The following is a 20,338-nucleotide window of genomic DNA, read 5'->3' as shown; positions in this document are numbered from 1 at the left end:
CTGGAATGAGACAGTGGTGATGGTTGTACAACCCTGTGAATGTACTCAATGCCACCAAACTGTCTGCTTTAAATGATTGATTTGACGGTACGTGGATTTCACCTGAATAATTAAAAAATGTCTTATAATTAAAAGACTCATCATTTCTCGTTGATCAACAATCTAACACCACTGGGAAACAAGGGGAGGATTTTGTTCCCATTCCACAGAGCGAAGAGGGATTAAGGAGGTCTCTCAATTCTAGTATTTGTCACCTTTTGACCTTTCTGTGTGTGAAAAGCACAGTATTTCCCAGATGTCTGTAGCACAGAAGTAATTCAAAACAGTGACCCCTGATTTGTTTGGCCACAAGTCTAACTTCACAGTCAGCATTAGTAGTGGCAGGAACAGCAACTGTTGATCTACAGTGACCAAGTGCTGGCTGGGTCACCCGAAGCCAACTGAATAGGCCTGTGTCTACCTGACGAAGCCTGACAGGCCTGCGTGGTCTAGCTGGCTGCAGGAAGCAGCGAACTGGGGTGGGAGGATACGAAAAGGGGCAATTTCCACACACTTTCAGATCAAAGCAAGTCAATGTTAACAGAGAGCAGAATGATCTTTGGAAAAGAGGCAGCATTTCTCTTTTTTGCCCTTTTTATACTTAGAAGAATACAGGCTTCAACACAGAGATCCAAAGCACGCTGCCGTTCAGGGAAGAAACCCTGTAGCTTAGGGGGCATCAAAACACATTTAGAACAGAGGTGACAAGAAGGGACCTTGAAAGGAAACCACGGCCCACTCAGGAGAGGCAGACCAGGCTTGTCTGCCACCTGCCCTGTCCACACCCATCGTGGCTTTGGAGCCCTGGTGAGACAGGCCTCCCTAGCCCTCACCCACCAGCGCCTCAGCCGTTCACCTTGCCTCAGATTAACTTCTTGGTGCATCTCTACTCTTTCTGCTCTTGACCTTGGGATATTTTCTTCCTATTGCAGCTTTATCTCACATCCCAGACTGAACACTCAGATTTGCGTGCTGGCTTTCCTTGACCAGGATTTAGACATTGCGCCAGCACAACCACCTCGGGTCACTTCGTCCACAGTCAGCCCAGCCAGGGATGTCACTTGAGGGCTATGTGTCCTCATAGGCATGGGCACTGTTGCATTCTGTTCTGATGTGTCCTTCTTCTTCTCAGGTGTACCTCTCAACACTATGTCTAAAATACGGCTCTGGTGTTGGTTCAGACTCACAAATGGCCAGGCAAGCTTCATATTTAGAAGGGGTCTTTAAATGTAATGAAAAGCAAAATTTATTAAATGCTTTCAAAATCTCCTCAATAAGCCAGCTACCTCAGTGAGCTGTGCATGCACACACGCGTGACACATACACACACACACACACACACACACAATTTTTTTCCCCATGTTATGTGAGGGGGGAAAATGTATTCTTGTCACAAAATGTTCTGTAAGCCACATAAATTAATTGCAGTATTATTTCCTGGAAAAAGTCCTAAAAGAGAAAAGAAGCATCTGTTTCCTATGTTTCTCAGGCTTTGAGTTGAAACAGGCAAAGTGGGAGTGGGAGGCAGACAGGGCTCCTTGAGTGGGAGCGCTGGGCCACATGGAAGGGACTACAATCCTGACTGGGTGCAACTCCAGCCCCAGTCCAGGGCAGCTCCCCGTCAGCTCCATCCTGATATCACAGTCACATGGCACGTGGCACAGGGTCATTTTGATCTGGCTTTTTTGGATTGCTGACTCTGACTTTCAGCCAGTCATTTGCACTTTCTGAGCTGGTTTCTCCACTTAGAAGACGGGAATGGTAATCTCTATTAAGTGTTTAGGATGACTATGGCGGGTTTAATTATGGCTCCCTGAAAAGATCCCTGTTCCATAGAGAGGGACCATAAGCTTGGACATAAGGTCATTGCAGTTGTAATTAGTTAAGATGAGGTGTCACTGGAAGGGCGTGAGCCCTTAATCCCACATGTGGGTGCCCATACAGGAAGATGGAAGATGACCACTGAAGACAGACCCAGCAGAGGAGCCCCGTGACAACAGAGGCAGATGCTGGAGTGACCCAGGTGCCAGCTGAGGAGCATCAGGGACTGCCAGGCGCCACCAGAAGCCAGGAAGAAGGGAAGGATCCCCGCCTCTGTCTCAGAGGGAGCATGACCCTAACTTGATTTTGGACTTGCCTACAGAACCATGAAATAATACAATTCTGTTGTAACCACGTGGTTCCTGGTACATTGTGATGGCAGCGTAGCAAAGCAGTGTGGTGATGCAGGTCTAATTTACTTAGTGTGTGCGCATGTATGTGTGTATGCATGTGCGCGTGTGCATGTGTGTGTGCATGTGTGTTTTCACTGCAGAGGAAACACACCCAAGTAGACCAGGTAGGGAAGAAGGAAACTTCTCTTGTGTATCTGCCATGGTTTGAATGTGAACCCCTCATGTTGGAAACTTAATTCTGAATGCAACAGTGGGGCTTAATGAGAGCTGACTGGGTCACATCCCTATCACGGCATTGGGTTAATCAGTGCAAAAATGTATCTACTAGAAATGCAAGTTTGGCCTGTTCTTGCTTTTGCCTCTGTTGCTCCTTCACCTTCCTCCATGAGATGATCCGCATGAAGACCACACTTTTGGGCTTCTAAGCTTCCAGAACCATGAGCCAAAGAAATTCCTGTTCTTTATAAACCACCCAGTCTCAGGTATTTTGTTATAGCAGCAGAAAATGGACCGAGACAGTATCTAACCAATGGAAATGTCATGATTTCCTCTGGACCTGACATTGCCTCTCCAAATTCCCACTTACTCTGTCCTGGCATGCACCAGCTACACTCCCTTCTTAGGGCCTTTGCATTAGCTGCTTCCTCTGGGAGATGCCATCTTTCCTCAGTGAGCCTCTAGCTATTCAACTTAACACTACAATGAGAACCCGTCCACCTTCAAATACTCCCAATTCCCCTTATTCTGCTCTATTTTTTCTTTTTTCCATATTCTTGCTAGTGTCTAATATCCTAATAACACATTTGTTATGTGCATTATTTATACTGTCTCCCTTCATGCTGGGACATAGTCCAAGAAGGGCAAGATCCGTGCCTGCTTTGTTCACTGATGGGACCAAGCATCTAAAACAGGACCTACTTCACTGGAGGTACTCAACAAACATTTTCTTTTTTCAATTCATCGTTCATATTTAAACAATCACATAATTATTACAGAAGCCACCTATGTACACTGCAGAACATTAGAAATAATTAAAAATTTCAATTCCCACCATCTAGTAAAATATCTAAAAATAAAATAACCGAGAGTGGGTTTTTTTTTTAAACCTTCTTTTAAGTGACTCCCTAAGGGCTCCTATCACCTGAGAAGAAATGTCACAGTAGAAATAATACCCCTTTGCAAGGCTTGGTGTACAGATTAAGTGAACTAATGTACCCAAATACTTAACACAATGCTTGCCATGAGATCTTTTTAACTTCCATCCTTCCCCCCAACTTTCAAAGAGTGTGTGGCAGATACCTGCAGGAAACAATTCCTGCAGACATAGGAATGTAATTATCCTGTTTTCAGAAGGGAGGCCTCCCCCTCCCAGCACTTGGAGGACCCAGCCCTGTGGTCCAAAATCACTATGAGGCGTGGCCACTAACTATTCCAAGAGATTTTGTAACAGCCACAAAACAATAATCAGTGACAATGACATTTTTTATATTATATGCCCATCATCCCCATTTGCAAAGATTTTCCTATGAATTTTTCTTTTATAAACAAAAAAACTGGGGTTCAGAGAATATAAGCAACTTGTCTGAGATTACTCAGTAAGTTGAAGGGCTGGGACTTCATTCTAGAATTAGAAGATCACAGTGACAAGGGTGCCTTAGCTTGATGCTTAGTGAACTACATACTATCACTTATAGACTCCCATTCAATAAGTGAAATGCTCTTCTGTCCTTCCTAGATCATGAGCTACTTCCCACCCATCCTCTACACAGGTGACTTACCTGTCGTAACAGACACAAGTCCTTTTGTGGTTGGATAATCCTTCACCAATATTTTCTTCTTGTAAAAAGGAAAATTCGACCTCAGTGGTAAGAGTGTCAGAAAATGGGGAACATCATTGAGGAAGCCTGGGAATCACTGCTCTCGTGAACTGTTGAGAAAAAATAAAACATCAAGAACGTTTTAGGTCTTTTAAGATGAATCTCTTTGCCTTCCATTTCTTGATGAAGTCAGTACAGAAGCCATGCCCTTTTGTTAGTTTTTGCTGAGGCTTTCAATCACGTGAAGTAATATTAAGTTTCATGGCTTATCCTAAATTTATTGTAGGGTTTTAAAAAATATTTAGTATAAACTATTTCCACTTTTGAGGAGATAGAAAGAATCACACCCGTGGACACTGAAAACATCTATGTTTTTACGCACAGAATTCTCAGACTCACTCTTTATGGTAGGTTAGCCCAAATCCAAGGAGCCAGAACACACCCATTCTACCTAGCTGAGAGAAGGCAGAGAGAAGGCGGGAATCCTTAGGTTATCTCTTTCCTCAGAGGTAGCAAAGGCATCTTTTATTCAGACACAAATCAGATTTAGCTAGGTTCAGAAGCTCCCTGTAGGCAAGATACACCATCCCTCCTACACCTACCTCCCCTGGATGACATGGTGACAGCAGATGTTAACTGGAACGGAGGAGGGAAATGTCCAGGAAACAATTCCTGATTCAAATATGTCCTTTGTAAAAACAAGTGGAACAAGACAACACTCTGAGGCAATAATATGGAAAGAAGCCCCTCCAAGTCTCAGGGTGTGGGGGGCGTCCTCCACATGTCCCTAGAGGGACTAGCTTGTGCCAGTTAGGCAAAAATTTCGTCCAAAACCTGTTTAAAGGCATTGGAAGGCTACTCGGGACGTACCAGGCAAGATCTCGGAGCGGCGGGTGACACTGAAGAAAGCCTGGCATTTCATCCCATACTACTTTTCCTTTTGAGACACTACTGATTTTTCAGAAGTATAGGCCAAGCTGCCGAGAAGCCCAGGAAAAAGTAGCTATTTAGAAACACAAAATGTGAGCGGAGTTTTTGTCCATCTTGCAGGATGGAAAGGAAGGTCCCAGAGAGAAGGAACCAGAAGAGAAGCCGTTTAACATTCTGCCTCTCGCCCATCTGCAGATTGGCAGGCGACGTGAACCAGGCAGAAAGCAGCAGAGAGGCCTGAGCGCTGAACAGACAGAGCCCTGGACAGTCCCCATGGTGGGCGGTGACAATTAGAGTTCAGGGCCCACCAAAGGTGTCCAGGTAAATAAGCCATGCTTCCAGTAGTGCTGAAGTCTGCACCTGAGGGTGAAGGCCCACAGAATACCACACCCAGCCTCACATCAGCGCAGTCCCTGGGTCCCTGTGTCCATTAGGGAGGTCTGTCCTACTCCAAATGCCCATCAGAAGCAAAAGTAAGGGCTGGGGCTGTAGCTCAGTGGTGCAGTGCTTGCCTAGCATGCATGAAGCAATGGGTTCAATCTTCAGCACCACATAGAAATAAACAAATAAAATAAAGGCATCGTGTCCATCTATATCTACAAAAAATTTAAAAAAGAAGCAAAAGTAAGCCCTCAGAAGAAAAACCGACACGTCCACAGTATCTACAACTCCTGCAAGTAGTACCACACCCTAGCAGCAATTCCAGGGCATACCAGGATGCGGTTCAAGAAAGAGGCAATGAGCCAGCTGTGGTGGGGCACGCCTGTAATCCCAGTGGTTGGGGAGGCTGAGGCAGAAGGATCACGAGTTCAAAACCAGCCTCAGAAAAAGCAAGGCCCTAGGCAACTCAGTGAGACCCTGTCTCTAAATAAAATACAAAAAAGGGCTGGAGATGTGGCTCAGGTACAGCGCCGCTGGATTCAATCCCCAGTACCAAAAGAAAAAAGAAAAGGCAATGAAAGCAAACCCAGAGGTGGCCCAAATGGAGACAGGGCACAGTCTTTAAAGTACCTACAATGAATATGTCCAAGATTATGAAGATTACGTAAGATTTTAACACATGTCTCTCAGTAACTCACAGAACAAGCAAAAGAAAAAATCAAATAAAAATTCAAATGATTTGAATACCACAAAAGCAACTTTAGTCACCTATGTGGTAGAATGCACCCGACAACTGTGACTACATGTTCTTTGAAGGCATACGCGAAACATTCATAGGAAATGACCACACAGGCCATCAAGTAGATCTCAAGAAATTTCACCAAATGGAAATCATAGCGTATTTTAAAATGTGCCATTCTGAATTAAGGTTTCACAGAAAATCATAAGAATAAATTTCTGCTTTTCCAACTTGAAGTGAAATTTACAATGAAATGCAACACTCTTAGCACCCACAATCTGATACATTTTGTGAAGGGATCCAGCTGTGTAGCCATCAACAAAAATAAAAATATAGAATATTTCCATCACTCCAGAAAGTTCTCCCGTGCCCCCTTCAGTCAATCCCCACACCCCAACAGAAATGTTCTCCTTTCAATACCATCTATTAGTTTTGCCTATTCTTGTGCTTCACTAAACGGGCCCAATCCGAATTTGTTCTTTCACGTTTGTCCCTACGCACCTGGCATAATATCTCTGAGATTCATCTGCATTGTTGTCCACAATTTGCTCTGTTTCAATCTTGAGAAATACTCTGTTTTATGAAAATAGCACATATTTTTATGCCTTCTCTTATGGATGGACATTCAATTGTTTTCATTTGGGAGCTACTTTGAAAAAAGCTGCTATAACTATTCTTGTACAGTCTTTGTGCACATGTACTTTCATTTCTCTTGGGTAAATTCCTTCTACTTCCTAGGAGTAGAACTGCTAGGTTATAGGTTGATAAATATTTATTTCTATAAGAAACTGATCATAAGACTTGAGTAGACACTAAATATGTTAATGCCAATTAGCACACAAAAAGATACAGCATCACTAATCATTAAGGAAATGCAATTAAAACTATGATGAGATACTAAAATAGTTAATGGGTCCCAACATCCCAAACATTTCAGCCAACTCTTCTGTCCAAGAATAGGGGAGGGGGGCTGAATGATGGACGAGACAGACCTGAGCAAGAGAAGGCTAACCAAGTACCGGTTTAGCATTGAGTTTGACCAATAGTCTTGGTACTTTATCAATACCTGATTAGCACAGATACTAATCAATAACCAGTCTTTTTCAAGACCAGATTAGCATAGATATTGATCAATGTCCTTACCCAGTAGCTATATAAACCCCCAGACTACTACATGTTAAGTGGCAATCTGCTATAAGTTCCCCTCTCACCTTACGGAAGTTCTATCTCTTCTACTCCTTTCATTCTTCACTCGACAGTGGTGGAGAAGAATCTGGCTCGCCAGTTGTGACTCTCTGAGTCATGCCAGCAGACATCCCCTGCTGTGATTAGCAGCTAACATGAAAACAGACTTGCTCAGCTGCAATACAGACCCCACCCACCAGCAGAAGTGGAGAAAATCGAGTTTCATCTCAAACTTCAGTTTTATTTATTTACTTTCAATTTTTTAAATTTGTTCTTTTTAGTTACATAGGACAGTAGAATGTGTTTTGAAATATCATATATACATGGAGTATAACTTCCCATTTTTGAGATTGTACATGATATGGAGTTACACTGGTCACGGATTCATATATGAACATAGGAAAGTTAAGCCCAATTCATTCTACTGTCTTTCCCATTCCCATCCCCCCTTCTTTACCCCCACTCTGCCCTGTACAATCTGATGAACTCCCCCTACCTCCCCTCAACCCCCCCTACCTATTGTGATTCAGGAAAATGCCATTATTTCATTCTTATTTATGTCTGAGTAATATTTCATTGTGTATATGAATCACAGTTTCTTTATCATTCATCTGTTGAAGGGCACCTCAGTTGGTTCCATAGCTTAGATATTGTGAATTGAGCTGCTATAAATATTGAGGTGGCCGTGTCACTGTAGTATGTTGACTTTAAGTCCATTGGGTATAAACTGAGGAGTGGGATAACTGGGTCAAATGGTGGTTCCATTCTAAGTTTTCTAAGGAATCTCCATACTGCTTTGCAGAGCGGTTACACCAATTTGCAGTCCCACCAGCAATGTATGAGTGCACCTTTCCCCCCACATCCTCACCAACATTTATCGTTACTTATGTTCTTGATAATTGCCATTCTGACAGGAGTGAGATGAAATCTCAGTGCAGTTTTAATTTGCATTTCTCTAATTGCTAGAGATGTTGAACAGTTGTTTCATATTTGTTGACTGATTGTATTTCTTCTTCTGTGGAGTGTCTATTCAGTTCCACTGCCCATTTGTTGATAGTTTTTTGTTTGTTTGTTTGTTTTTTGTTTTTGGTGTTAAGTTTTTTGAGTTCTGTGTATATCCTGGAGATTATGCTCTATCTGAGGTACAGGAGGCAAAGAATTTTCTACCATTCTCTTCATGTTCTTGATTGTTTCCTTTGCTATGAAGAAGCATTTTAGTTTGATACTATCCCATTTGTTGATTCTTGATTTTACTTCTTTGTGCTTCAGGAGTCTTGTTGAGGAATTCAGTTCTTAAGATGACATGATGAAGATTTGGGTTTACCTTTTTTTCTGGTATGCGCAGGGTCTCTGGTCTAATGCCTAAGTCCTTGATCTCCTTTGAGTTGAGTTTTGTGCAAAGTGAGAGATAGGGGTTTAATTTCATTTTGCTGCATATGGATTTCCAGTTTTCCCAGCACTATTTGTTGAAGAGGCTATCTTTTCTCCGATGTATGTTTATGGCACCTTTGTCTAGTATGAGATAACTGTATTTATGTGGGTTTGTCTCTGGGTCTTCTATTGTGTACCGTTGGTCTTCCTGTCTGTTTTGGTGCCAATACCATGCCAATTCTGTTACTATAGCTCTGTGGTATAATTAAGGTGTGGTATTGTGATGCCTCCTGCTTTGCTTTTCTCACTAAGAATTGCTTTGGCTATTCTGGGCTTCTTATTTTTCCAAATGAATTTCATGACTACTTTTTCTATTTCTATGAAGAACATCATCAGAACCGTAATAGAAATTGCATTAATTCTATAGAGCACTTTTGGTAGTATAGCCATTTTGACAATATTAATTCTGCCTGTCCAAGAACCTGGGATATCTTTACATCTTCTAAGTTCTTCAATTTCTTTCTTCAGAGTTCTATAGTTTTCATTGTAGAGGTCTTTCACCTCTTTTGTCAGATTGGTTCCCAAATAATTTTTTTGAGGTATTGTGAATGGGGACAGTTTCCCTAATTTCTATTTCAGTTGATTCATCATGGATGCATAGGAACACAATTGGTTCATGTTAATTTTATATCCTGCTACTTTGCTGAATTCATTTATTTATGAATTCTAGAAGTTTTCTAGTGGAGTTTTTTGGGTCTTCTAAATATAGAATCATGTCAGCAAATAGTGATAGTTTGAGTTCTTCTTTTTCTATTAGTATCCCTTTAATTTCTTTCATCTGTCTAACTGCTCTGGCTAGAATTTCTAGGACTATGTTAAATAGAAGTGGTGAAAGAGGGCATCCTTGTCTTGTTCCCGTTTTTAGAGGAAATGCTTTCGATATTTCTCCCCTTAGAAAGAATGATGCTGGCCTTGGGTTTAGCATAGATACCTTTAACAATGTTGAGGTATGTTCCCACTATATCTGGTCAAACTTCAGTTTTAATACCACCTCACATCCATTAGGAGAGCCATTATGAAAAATACAGAAAATATTTTTGTCGGTGAGGATATACAGAAATCAGAACCCTTGCGCCCTGCTGGAGGGGATGTAAAAGGGTACAGTTGCTGCTGAAAATAACATGGCAGTTTCCCAAAAAGTTAAAAATAAAATTACCATATGATCCAGCAAGTCTACTTCTGGGAAGAGACATAAAACAAATGAATGCAAATAATAACTTTTTACAAGTTATTACAAATAAATTTTAACAAGCAGGCAAATTGGTGGATACAGAATCCATGAATAGGGCTTGATGGTGTTTCTATGTATAATTTCAAGTCTGAAATCTGGTTTTCCTTTCTCTAATTTTTTTTCCATTTATACAAAATAGACCTGGTGAAGCTCCAAACAAATTTCACAGCTAGAAGCAAGGTGTTAAACTGAACCAGCTGTGTGGATGCCCACGTACTGCTGAGGTAGCCATGGCAGCTTGTTCTCTACTGAAAACTTCCGTTTGGACTCCTCACCCCTCTCTGCTCATTTCCTTACTCAGAGACTCCCAGAGAACTCCGCAGAATGCTCCAAACAGTTAGTGATTCACGATTGAATAATCTGGTCAGTGTTTTCAAATACAAGGACAAAAATCAACAAGAAAAAGGCAATCAGGGTGCGGGTACCACACCCTGGGTCTTGCCAGGGAAAAGGAAGGAAAAGGAAGAAGAGTGTGATCTTTGAGAACAGCGGGCTCAAAGGCAAACTCCTCCAAATAAGGAGAAAAGGGGCCTTGGATTTGTTGTGCTGTGGGGAGCAGGTGTCACAGCCTCTACTGTCTGTCCCAAACAGCCCCACAAGGGTGATCAAGAATGAGGAATTAAGAGTAAGGAGGCTGTATTTCAAGTTCTGGTCCAGCAGTCATGAAGAATGGGTATTGGGACCACATCTCCAGGGTTCATTTACTTCTGCAAGACCTGGCATTTGAGAACAGATTGTAACAGAGAGACAGACCACAGCTGAGCTATTCAAAAGGTTTCTGCCCAGGAGTCGTGACTGTGTTGCTGGCTGCTTCCGGCCAGGTGGTGCAATTAGGTTTCTGTCTGCATGAAGTCAGTTTTGTGGGCAGATATGCCATGGTCACTGGGCAGCGTCTTCTGAGTCCATTCTCGAGTAGCAACTGGCAGAAGCAGCAGTGACAACTTTTAGCGGCTCTCAGTGGACAACAGCACCTGAACAACGACACTATCTCCTTTTCCTTCTCTAGGGTCCCATCCTGATGGCAGGATACAGCAGGCATGATCTGAACCATGATACTCCAATCTCGGCTGGATATGAAATTACATTGTAAAGTATGAAAAAACCTACAGCCAGGCACGGTGGCGCATGCCTGTAATCCCAGAGACTCAGGAGGCTATGGCAGGAGGATCACAAGCTCAAAGCCAGCCTCAACAATTTAGCAAGACCTTGTCTCAAAATAAATAAAATATGATGGGCTGAGAATGTGGCTCCTTGGTTAGGCATACCCCTGGATTTAATCCCCAGTACCCGCCCCTCAAAACCCCTGCATAATTACTTCCTTCCCCTCTACTCTACCTTCACATGCTAGTAGGAGGGCAGAATTTCTGCAACTCCATCTTCTATGTCCCCCAGCTTCTTCTTCTTCTTTTTTTTTTTTTGGCACTGGGGATTGAACTTGGGGCACTTAATCACTGAGCCACAGTCCTTTTTTTGTGTATGTATTTTTTATTTAGAGACAGGGTCTCACTGAGTTGCTTATGGCCTCACTAAGTTGCTAGGCTGGCTTTGAACTCACAATCCTCCTGCCTCAGCCTCCTGAGCACTCCTGGGATTAAAGGTGTATGCCACTGCACCCGGCTCCCCCAGCCTCTTATCCAGTGGAACTTCCAGAAACACATATGTGTAAAAGATGTACTGAAATCTGGAGCTCAAAGGTGGCCTATCTAAAGCCATCAGCTCTTTGGGATGGATACCACCAGAGTCTGGCTCAAAGGTGGAAATTCACCACCTCCACATGATTTATACCATCCCTCTGCACAGAAAGCATTTCTTAGCCAAACTACAGGTTTTGGTAATCCATAAGCTTAATGATGCTATTAATTTTTCTTTCTTTTTTTATTTTCACCTTTAAGCTGCAGAGGCGAATGATCCATGCCTACGGCTCCTTCATCACAGCACTGTTCTCTCCTGAACTCCCCAGATCACACCATGCTACTCATAGTCCACTTCTGAGTCACCAATAACCTCTGAATCCCCAGTACAAGTCTTGCTCAGGTGGCATTTGTCTTGACATCCCACTCTACAGTCACCTAATGGAAGATGCCGCTAACCGGATGTCATTACTTAAATTTTTCTGTTTTCTTGATACCATGTCTTCCTGGCTGATTTGAATCCTCTACATACTCTTTTTTCCCCTCTATTGTAAATCTTTAAAGTAAAGCCAATATCGATTCCTCATCAGTTGAATGGCAATACGATTTTTTCTAAGAGAAACAACCGTCATTTGATTTTCCATTCTCTCATTCTCCGTACTGGGCTAGCTTTTAAAAACTCCTTTGTTTCTTTCTTTGAATGTCCCTTAAGCTTGTTATCCCTGTCACCACCCTAACCCAGACTCTCATCTACACATGCCTGGCTTGCTGAAATATCCTGTTATTCAGCCAATCGGCCTCTGCTTACCCTCAACATTACCACCAGGTTGATCAGTACAGCCCTCTTGCATTAAGGACTTCCTTCCTGTGAAACATCTGGTGACTTCCCATTATTCACTGAATAAATTTCATCAGAGACTGGCATCCGCGGTCCCCACCATACTCCGCCTGCTTTGCCTATCCAAACTTCTAGATTCTATACCTGCCAGCCCCCTTACAAATTGCCCACCCTGGACACATGGGTGTCCTTGCTATCCCAAAATATCCAGGATATGTCTCAACACTATCACTCCCTTGTTTTCAATGATCAGCATAGAAAGCCCTTGGTTTCCAAAGAACCTTCCACTCCACGTTCCCACTACCACTGTGATTTGTGAAGCATTTCCAACAGAGAGAGCAGTAGCACATGCAGAATCCCCACACAGAGCCTCACTCTTCAGCAACAAGCAGATTCCACCAGGAACGGTTGCTCCAATCAAACCAGAAAGCACGTGACAGTCAGGGAGTGGCAAGGCAAGGAGTGAAGAGTCCTCTGTGTTTGTGTCGCTGGCATTGAACGTTTTTCCATTACAGAGGGTGAAGGAGGAGGAGGAGGAGGAGGAAGGACAAAGGAGGGTTTTTTCTTTTCTTTTCTACAGCTTAGTGAAAGTACAAATAGAACCTGAGCACCACAGATGGAATGCATTCAAGTCTTTTCAGTAAAGTAGCTCAACAGATAAATACCTCTGCTGGATGTTTGAATTGCGGATGAGTAAACTGATCTGCTTCTTTATTTTCAACTTCTCAAAGGCAACTGTTCACAAGCACATCTCCCTCATACTTGCCTGAAGGATAAATGGCTATTAATTTTCCATGTTCTTAAGGTAAAAATCTAGGGCTTAAGGATGAAAGGAGAGGCCTGATGCAGGGCTGTGAACCTGCTCACCAGCATGGGAGGTACAGCTGAGCAGATCACCCAAGACCCTTCCCTTTGGGGAGCACTCTTCCCTGGGCCAATTCTAGGGACCCAAAGCTCCTGATCAGATGATAAAAATTATAGGTAGGTAAAACAACAGTCCCCAACCTGCACCCTCTTGAAGGCTCTCCTGGATTTCTATTCTCCCATCTCTTTCCACTTTGTTCAAGTACTTCTTGAAAACTCAGCTCTGATCTCCTTTGTTAGAATTTGAGAACACAGTACAGAATCATCCCTCATTTAGCTGCAAAGAAACATCATCTTATTGCCTATTAATTTTTAAAAAATATTTTTAGTTGTAGATGAATACAACACCTTTATTTTATTTATTTATTTTCATGTGGTGCTGAATATTGAACCCAGTGCCTCACACAATCTAGGCAAGTGCTCTACCACTGAGCTACAACCCCAGCCCCATGACTCCCTATTCATCTGTTTTCTAGCAGTGGGAACAGTCTTCCTTGGATCAGCCATACTCCAGGCCCTGATGGATCTTACCATTTTCAGTCCTGCCGCTATTGTGTGTCTCATCAACAGAGATAGTCTATAACCTAAAAGACGTGATTTATTTTATATATTGGTTTGTAAGGTCAATTGCTGAAATGCCAACAGTCTTTTCTTATGGTAACTATGTGACAAATGATCACCGGGTTCTTGAGCTAACTTTCATACCCTCACATCACTGCTGCAGCAGGAAAGGGACCCATGACTTTCTTTATTCTGAATCCTACTGATTTAAAGGCAGGCAGGGAATGACGGTTCTGGTTTCTTCAGTGTCTCTCCAGGATGCCTGTGTGTATATTCAACCATATGTAGACATGGATAATGTCCTCAACCCTTTCTCCCTTTTTTTCTTCTTAATATAAATCAAGTATAGATTCAGTAATCCCATTTCTGGGTATATAGCCAAAGGTTTTAGAATCAGTATGACAAAAATGTATCTGCACTCTCATGTTTACAGCAGTATTTTTTTTTAATATTTATTTTTAAGTTTTATGTGGACATAATATCTTTATTTTACATTTATGTGGTGCTGAGGATCGAACCCAGTGCCTGGTACATGCTAGGCGAGCACTCTACCACTGAGCCACAAACCCAGCCCCCATACAGCAGTATTAATCCCAATAGCAAAGTTAAGAATGAATCTGGGAGCTGGAGTTGTGGCTCAGCGGTAGCGCACTTACCTGGGTAAGACCCTGGTGAGAGACCCTGGGTTTGATCCTCAGCACTTATCCTCAGCACCACATATAAATAAAGAAAATAAAAGACCCATTGACAACTAAAAAAAAAATTTCTTAATAAAATAAAAGAATGAACTTGTCCATCAACAGATGAATAGATAAAGAAAAAGTCACACAAACAAACACACACACACACACACAATGGAATACCATTCCGTTTCAAAAAAAAAAAAAGAAGAAGAAGAAGAAGAAGAAGAAGGAAATCCTGCCGTTTGCCATCGTATGGATGAAACTGGAGGACATTATGCTATGTGAATTTAAGCCAGGGACAGAAAGACAAATACCGTATTTTCTCACTCCTGAGTGGAATCTAAAACAGTCAAACTCAAGCAGAGGACAGAATGTTAGTTATCAGAGGCTGGAGGGAAATTGGTCAGAAGTTGCGAAGTTTCATTAGACCGGAGGAATAAATGGTAAATATTTGAGGTGATGGACATGTTAACTAAATTATTTGTTTACATATATTATAGCATCAATTTGTACCCACAAATTATAATTTTTCAATATCCAATTTTTTACAGGTTAGATAGAATACACATTGTCCCACACATCGCTGTTTTCCCTCTCACGGAGATCACTGCGCATTGTACCATGTAGGTCTGCTGTGTTCTTTTTAATAATTCTATGGTTATAGTGGTTTGCTTTTTAAGAAAAATTCAAATAATTTAAAATATATTAGTAATTTCCTAAATTGTGTAATGAAGGTAAATTTTAAATTTCCTCTTCTTATTATAGAAGCACTAAATGACAATCACCAAATAAAAATCTGTTGAGTTTGGGCTCCAGAACTATAAGATTTATGGCTGAAGACAAAAAACTGTTATTTGAAGACACTTTTCTCTGTCCTAAAGAAAAAAAAAAGGTTTAATTATATTCAACATGTGATTTTGCATTCTCCCTTCCTTCTTTTTTACAGCTAGCGTATTCTTTGTTATTTACAGTAGAATGTATTTTGACATTTCATACATAAATAGAATGTAACTTCTCACTCTTCTGGTTGAACATGATATGGATTTATAACGGTTGTAAAATCATATATGCACATAGGTTAATAATGTCTGATTCAGCTGGGGATATAGCTCAGCTGGTGGAGTGCTTGCCTCACATGTACAAGGCCCTGGGTTCAATCCCCAGCACCACAAAAAAAAAAAAGTATGATTCATTCTACTATCATTCCTACCACCAAGCTTCCTCCTCTTCCTTCACTCCCCACTGTTTAATCCAAAGTACCTCTATTCTTCCCTAGCCCCAGCCCCCATTGTGAATGACCATCTGCATATCAGAGAGAACATTCAGCCTTTGGTTCTTTGGGATTGGTTTATTTTACCTAGCATGATAGTCTCCAGTTCCATCCATTTACCAGCAAATGCCATAATTTCATTCTTCTTTAAGACTAAGTAATATTCCATTGTGTGCATGCATACCACAATTTCTTTATCCACTCATATGTTGAAGGGCACTTCAGTTGGTTCCATGATTTAGCTATTGTGAATTAAACTGCTATTAATTAAACTGCTAAACTGCTATAAACATTGAAGTGGCTATATCACTGTAGTATACTGATTTTAAGTCCACTGGGTATAAACTTAGGAATGAGATAACTGGGTCAAATGGTAGTTCCATTCCAAGTTTTCTTAGGAATCTCCATACTGCTTTCCAGAGTGGTTGTACCAATTTGTAGTCCCACCTACAACGTATGCGTGTACCTTTTTCCCCACATCCTCACCAACATTTATTGTTACTTGTATTCTTGATTATTGCCATTCTGACTGGAGTGAGATGGAATCCCAGGGTAGATTTCATTTGTATTTCTTTAATTGCTAGTGATATTGAACATTTTTTCATATGTTTGTTGACCGATCCTATTTCTTCTTCTGAGAAGGGTCTATTCAGTTCCTTTGCCCATGTATTGATTGGGTTATTTGGTTTTTTTGGTGTTAAGTTTTTTGAGTTCTTTATATATCCTAGAGAAAATGCTGTATCTGAGGTGCAAGTGGTAAAGATTTAGCTAAGGTTTGTATTACCTGTTTTCCCCATATTACTACATTGGCTTCTCTACCATCATTTTAATCACTTCCTTAATACACCATTGAATAAATGTTTCTTAATTTACTATCTGTTCATCTGCTGTTGTCCATTTAGGATCTATCCATTGTATGTATTTTTAAATATACCATTGCAACAATTTTGGACTACTTCCTAAAGATAAAGTCATATAACTAGAAAAATTAGGTTAAAAGGAATAAATATGGTTACCGTTCAGAATGGAAACTGCTTTTCAAACTACATTAATTTTCCTTTCGATTAACAGTGCATTTGTCTTCACTGTCTCCATCAAAACTCTTTTCTTGCTGATTGAATATGTAATATATTAATTTTCTATTTTTATTTCTTTGTTTTTAAGGTCAACATCTCTGCTAGATGATTGTCAATTCAATTTTATTTTATTTTTATTTTTGGTAAATTGTCTATTGATGTTCATTGACCTTCCATCTCAGGAAGTTATGGTTTCTACAGAAATGGGAGAGCTTTATTCATCCTGAAGTTATTTCCTAGGGCATGTAGCACTGAGATTCTGGGACTCTGTCAGTTGAGTACCTAAGTGCTGTAAGCAATGTACCTGCTGCTCACCTGTGCACTGCAGAGAGGCCACGTCGTAAAGAACATGGACTTATCACCAGTCAGTGTGGGCTCAAAATCCAGGCTGCTTCTTACTGTGTCTTAGTGAGTAACGTGCCCTTAAGTCAAGCTACTTAACTCTCTAGGCTTCTATTTCCTCACTTTAATGAGCACCATGATGATAACTGGTATTATCATTACCAATGATCAGTGGCTGTCTGGATGAAATGACACGGCACCTGGTACATAGTAAGTGCTTAGTAAATGTGAGCTGTTAGCCTTCTGGTAGGTGAGCTCTGGGATGGCAGGGGTCCCTGTCTTGTCTGGGCTGTGTCAGTGCCCAGCAGATAGGAGATTCTCGGTGGACATTCTTTAAATGACTAGCCTAGAAACATGACCAAAAGCAGGGATGTGACTCCAAAGTGTCTGCGATCTGTGCCTTTCATTTTCCCATGCAGTTGAAGGAAAAGACATGGGTAAGAATAAACATGGCAGACAGCAACACAATTCACCTCAACTTCCTTACCACAGGGAAACAAGCACTTCTCAGGAATCTCGAAGAATGGTCAGGGCTGACCTCTGGGTGGAGATTCTTTCTTTGCACTTGACCTCAAAGCTCAGCCCTGTGCTGAGGTTCTCCCTGGGTCTGTCTGTGAGAGTAAATACAAGGAGTACTCTGACCCAAACTGCACTCAGAATTTAACCAGAAGAGCAATTTGTGGGAACCTTTTATCTATTCTCCATTTATCTTCGCCTGAGAAACTCTCTAGAACAGTTTTGATCCGGTTTAATGAGGTACAATTTACACACAGTAAAATTCACACTTGCTAAGCATACTTCATGGACACAGGTCCAGCCATGTCACCACAACCATAATCAAGGAAGAGAACATTTCCATCACCCCAAAAAGTCCTCTCATACCTCTTTGCAGTGGATCCCTCCTCATGTCCCCAACCTCTAGCAACCGTGGTCTGATTTCCACCCCTATAGTTTTCTCTGTCCCAAATGTCACATGTAAGTGGCATCACACGGCACATGGCCTTTTGTGCCTGGCTTCTTTAGAGATCTCTCCATGATGCTGCCTGCGTCAGTAGTTCACTCCCTTCTGTTCCTCAGTGTATAACTATTTGAACAATTTTAAATTATCCTTTTTACCTCCAAAAGTGCATGTCTGTCTCTTCCTAGTCTTAGAAGTGACAGTCAGACTGACTGTGAGATAAGCACAACTTTTATAACTCAGAAAACCTAAGTAACCGGAGGATACTGTGGCTGTGTAACTTGCTGAAGTACATATTGCCATATTCCTGAATTACTCAGATTTTTTTTCTCTTCTATAGTTGGTTCCATTAGAAAATTTAATATGACATAAATTTTTAAAGTGCATGCATCATAAAAATAAAGTATAGCAATCAAACTCAGTAAAATTTGCTAGTTTGTTAATGTAAGGAGGCTTCTAGGGCTGGCAATGTAGTTCAGTGGTAGAGTATGTGCTTGGTAATATGCAAGGCCCTGGGTTTGATCTCCAGAACTACAAAAAAAAAAAAAAAAAAGAAGAAAGAAAGAAAAAAAGAAAAGCCCAACATAGGAGACTTCTAAATGAATAAAGAACAGATTGACTTATTTATTTTAGTCTCTGTCTTTTAAGACAGTTTTTAATTGACACTTAATGGCACATATTTATGGGGCATGAGACTGATTTATTTAATCATCTCCCTTGGGACTACCAAAGAGCAAGCATCAATTTAACATTAAAAATGATATTCAGCTGAGTAAATCAAAATGCTTTACATAAACTAGCCCATTAGTTTTCTATGACATCTTTGATGAAGGAGGGAAAATATTATTTATCAATATTTATAGCTGTAAAATTGTATCCTTGGCAGAGGGTAAATGTCTTACTCTAAGCTACATGATCTCTTTCACATTTGGAGGCTTCCTTAAGGCAGAGACTCATTTTCTTCATCTACCTGACACAGAGGGTGCTCAGGAGGCATCTCATACAGCTCAGCAAGGCAGTGTAACAACATGGGGCACACACCCTGGGACAGTCAGAAATCACAACCCACAGGTCAATTCTTGTGCACAGTCCATTTTTACAAATAAAGTTTTACTGAAGTTGAGCCACACACTCATTCATCACAGTATTATTTATACTGCTTTTACTCCAACACAGCAGAGCTGAGTACTTCTATCAGTACTCAACTGACTGTGTGGCCCAAAATATTACAACATTTATTATTTGGCCCTTGACAGAGTTTGCTAGTCCCTGCCTCTAAGGCAGAGAGGCCCCCAACAAGACCAAAAAATTAAGCAGGACCTCGGCTGATTATTTCTAAGTTGTCATATTACCAGATTTTAAACTCCTTTATCGATAGGATCTTGAATTCCTCATCTATGTTGTACCCATCATAAAAGTACAGTACCTTGGTCATAGCAGACCTCAATAAATATGTCTTAAATGCAAAATAAAGTTGTATTAACTGGGCTAAGAGAAGAATCTGTATCAGCCTTGCCTCTTAACTATCTAGTTGTGTCAAAGGATATTGTGGAAGAGCAAGAATTGTGAGGGCAAAATTCAAATGCTTCAATTTGAAAACCCAAGCTTAAAAATAAAATCTACCCACCTCTGATCCAAAAATAGTGCTTTTCAACAAAGTGGTATTTGTAATCTCACCAGCCCTGATTAAGTTGTGGTTAATATCAGCTAAAAGAATGTGTATACAGAAGGGTGCCAAAATGCCAAACAGGGATCAATTAAAAGGAAAAGATTTAATTTACCAGAAATGTGAACAGTCTGGTGGGCCCATGGAAGAGATCACTCCTGAGCCCCAAATTACATCAATATGTGTGTTTCCCTCTTTTCCTCTCATCCTCAAAGAGTAGAAGAAAATAAAGAGTATAAGATTTTTTCTTTCCACAGTTCCTCCTAATTTTACACATTGCCTAAACATGTAAATTTATGCAAAAGAAAAATGCTATTTTAGTCCTTCCTGATAGAATCACTTTCATTAAGTGATCTGCCTACAAAAACAAACATCTCATGCTGAGTTACCCTTAAAACGCCAAAGACTGAGAGCTAGTCATTATAATTACCAGGAATAATGAACCTGTTTCACTTAATTATTTCCTTTAAAGACATTAATGTGTTTTTTTTTTTTAAAAAACTACGGAGCTTATTTAGGGAT

At 40.9% G+C, this 20,338-nt stretch overlaps 1 protein-coding gene across 2 annotated transcripts in view; it reads right to left on the bottom strand.

Annotated features, from left to right (window-relative positions):
- The window catches only part of Cracd (capping protein inhibiting regulator of actin dynamics), a 255,404-nt gene that overhangs the window by 118,998 nt on the left and 116,068 nt on the right, over positions 1-20,338 (bottom strand). For both annotated transcript variants that reach the window (XM_046465908.2, XM_046465982.2), the window contains exon 2: positions 3,992-4,140. The gene's annotated coding sequence lies outside the window, so the exon portion shown is untranslated. The remainder of the gene's footprint in view (positions 1-3,991; positions 4,141-20,338) is intronic.

Source organism: Marmota monax, unplaced genomic scaffold, assembly GCF_021218885.2.
Source record: "Marmota monax isolate L192 unplaced genomic scaffold, Marmota_monax_Labrador192_F-V1.1 WCK01_AAM20220418_F8-fsc00025, whole genome shotgun sequence".
NCBI classification, from domain to species: Eukaryota; Metazoa; Chordata; class Mammalia; order Rodentia; family Sciuridae; genus Marmota; species Marmota monax.
Note: the sequence above shows the minus strand (reverse complement) of the source record. Positions and strands in the feature narration are given on the sequence as shown.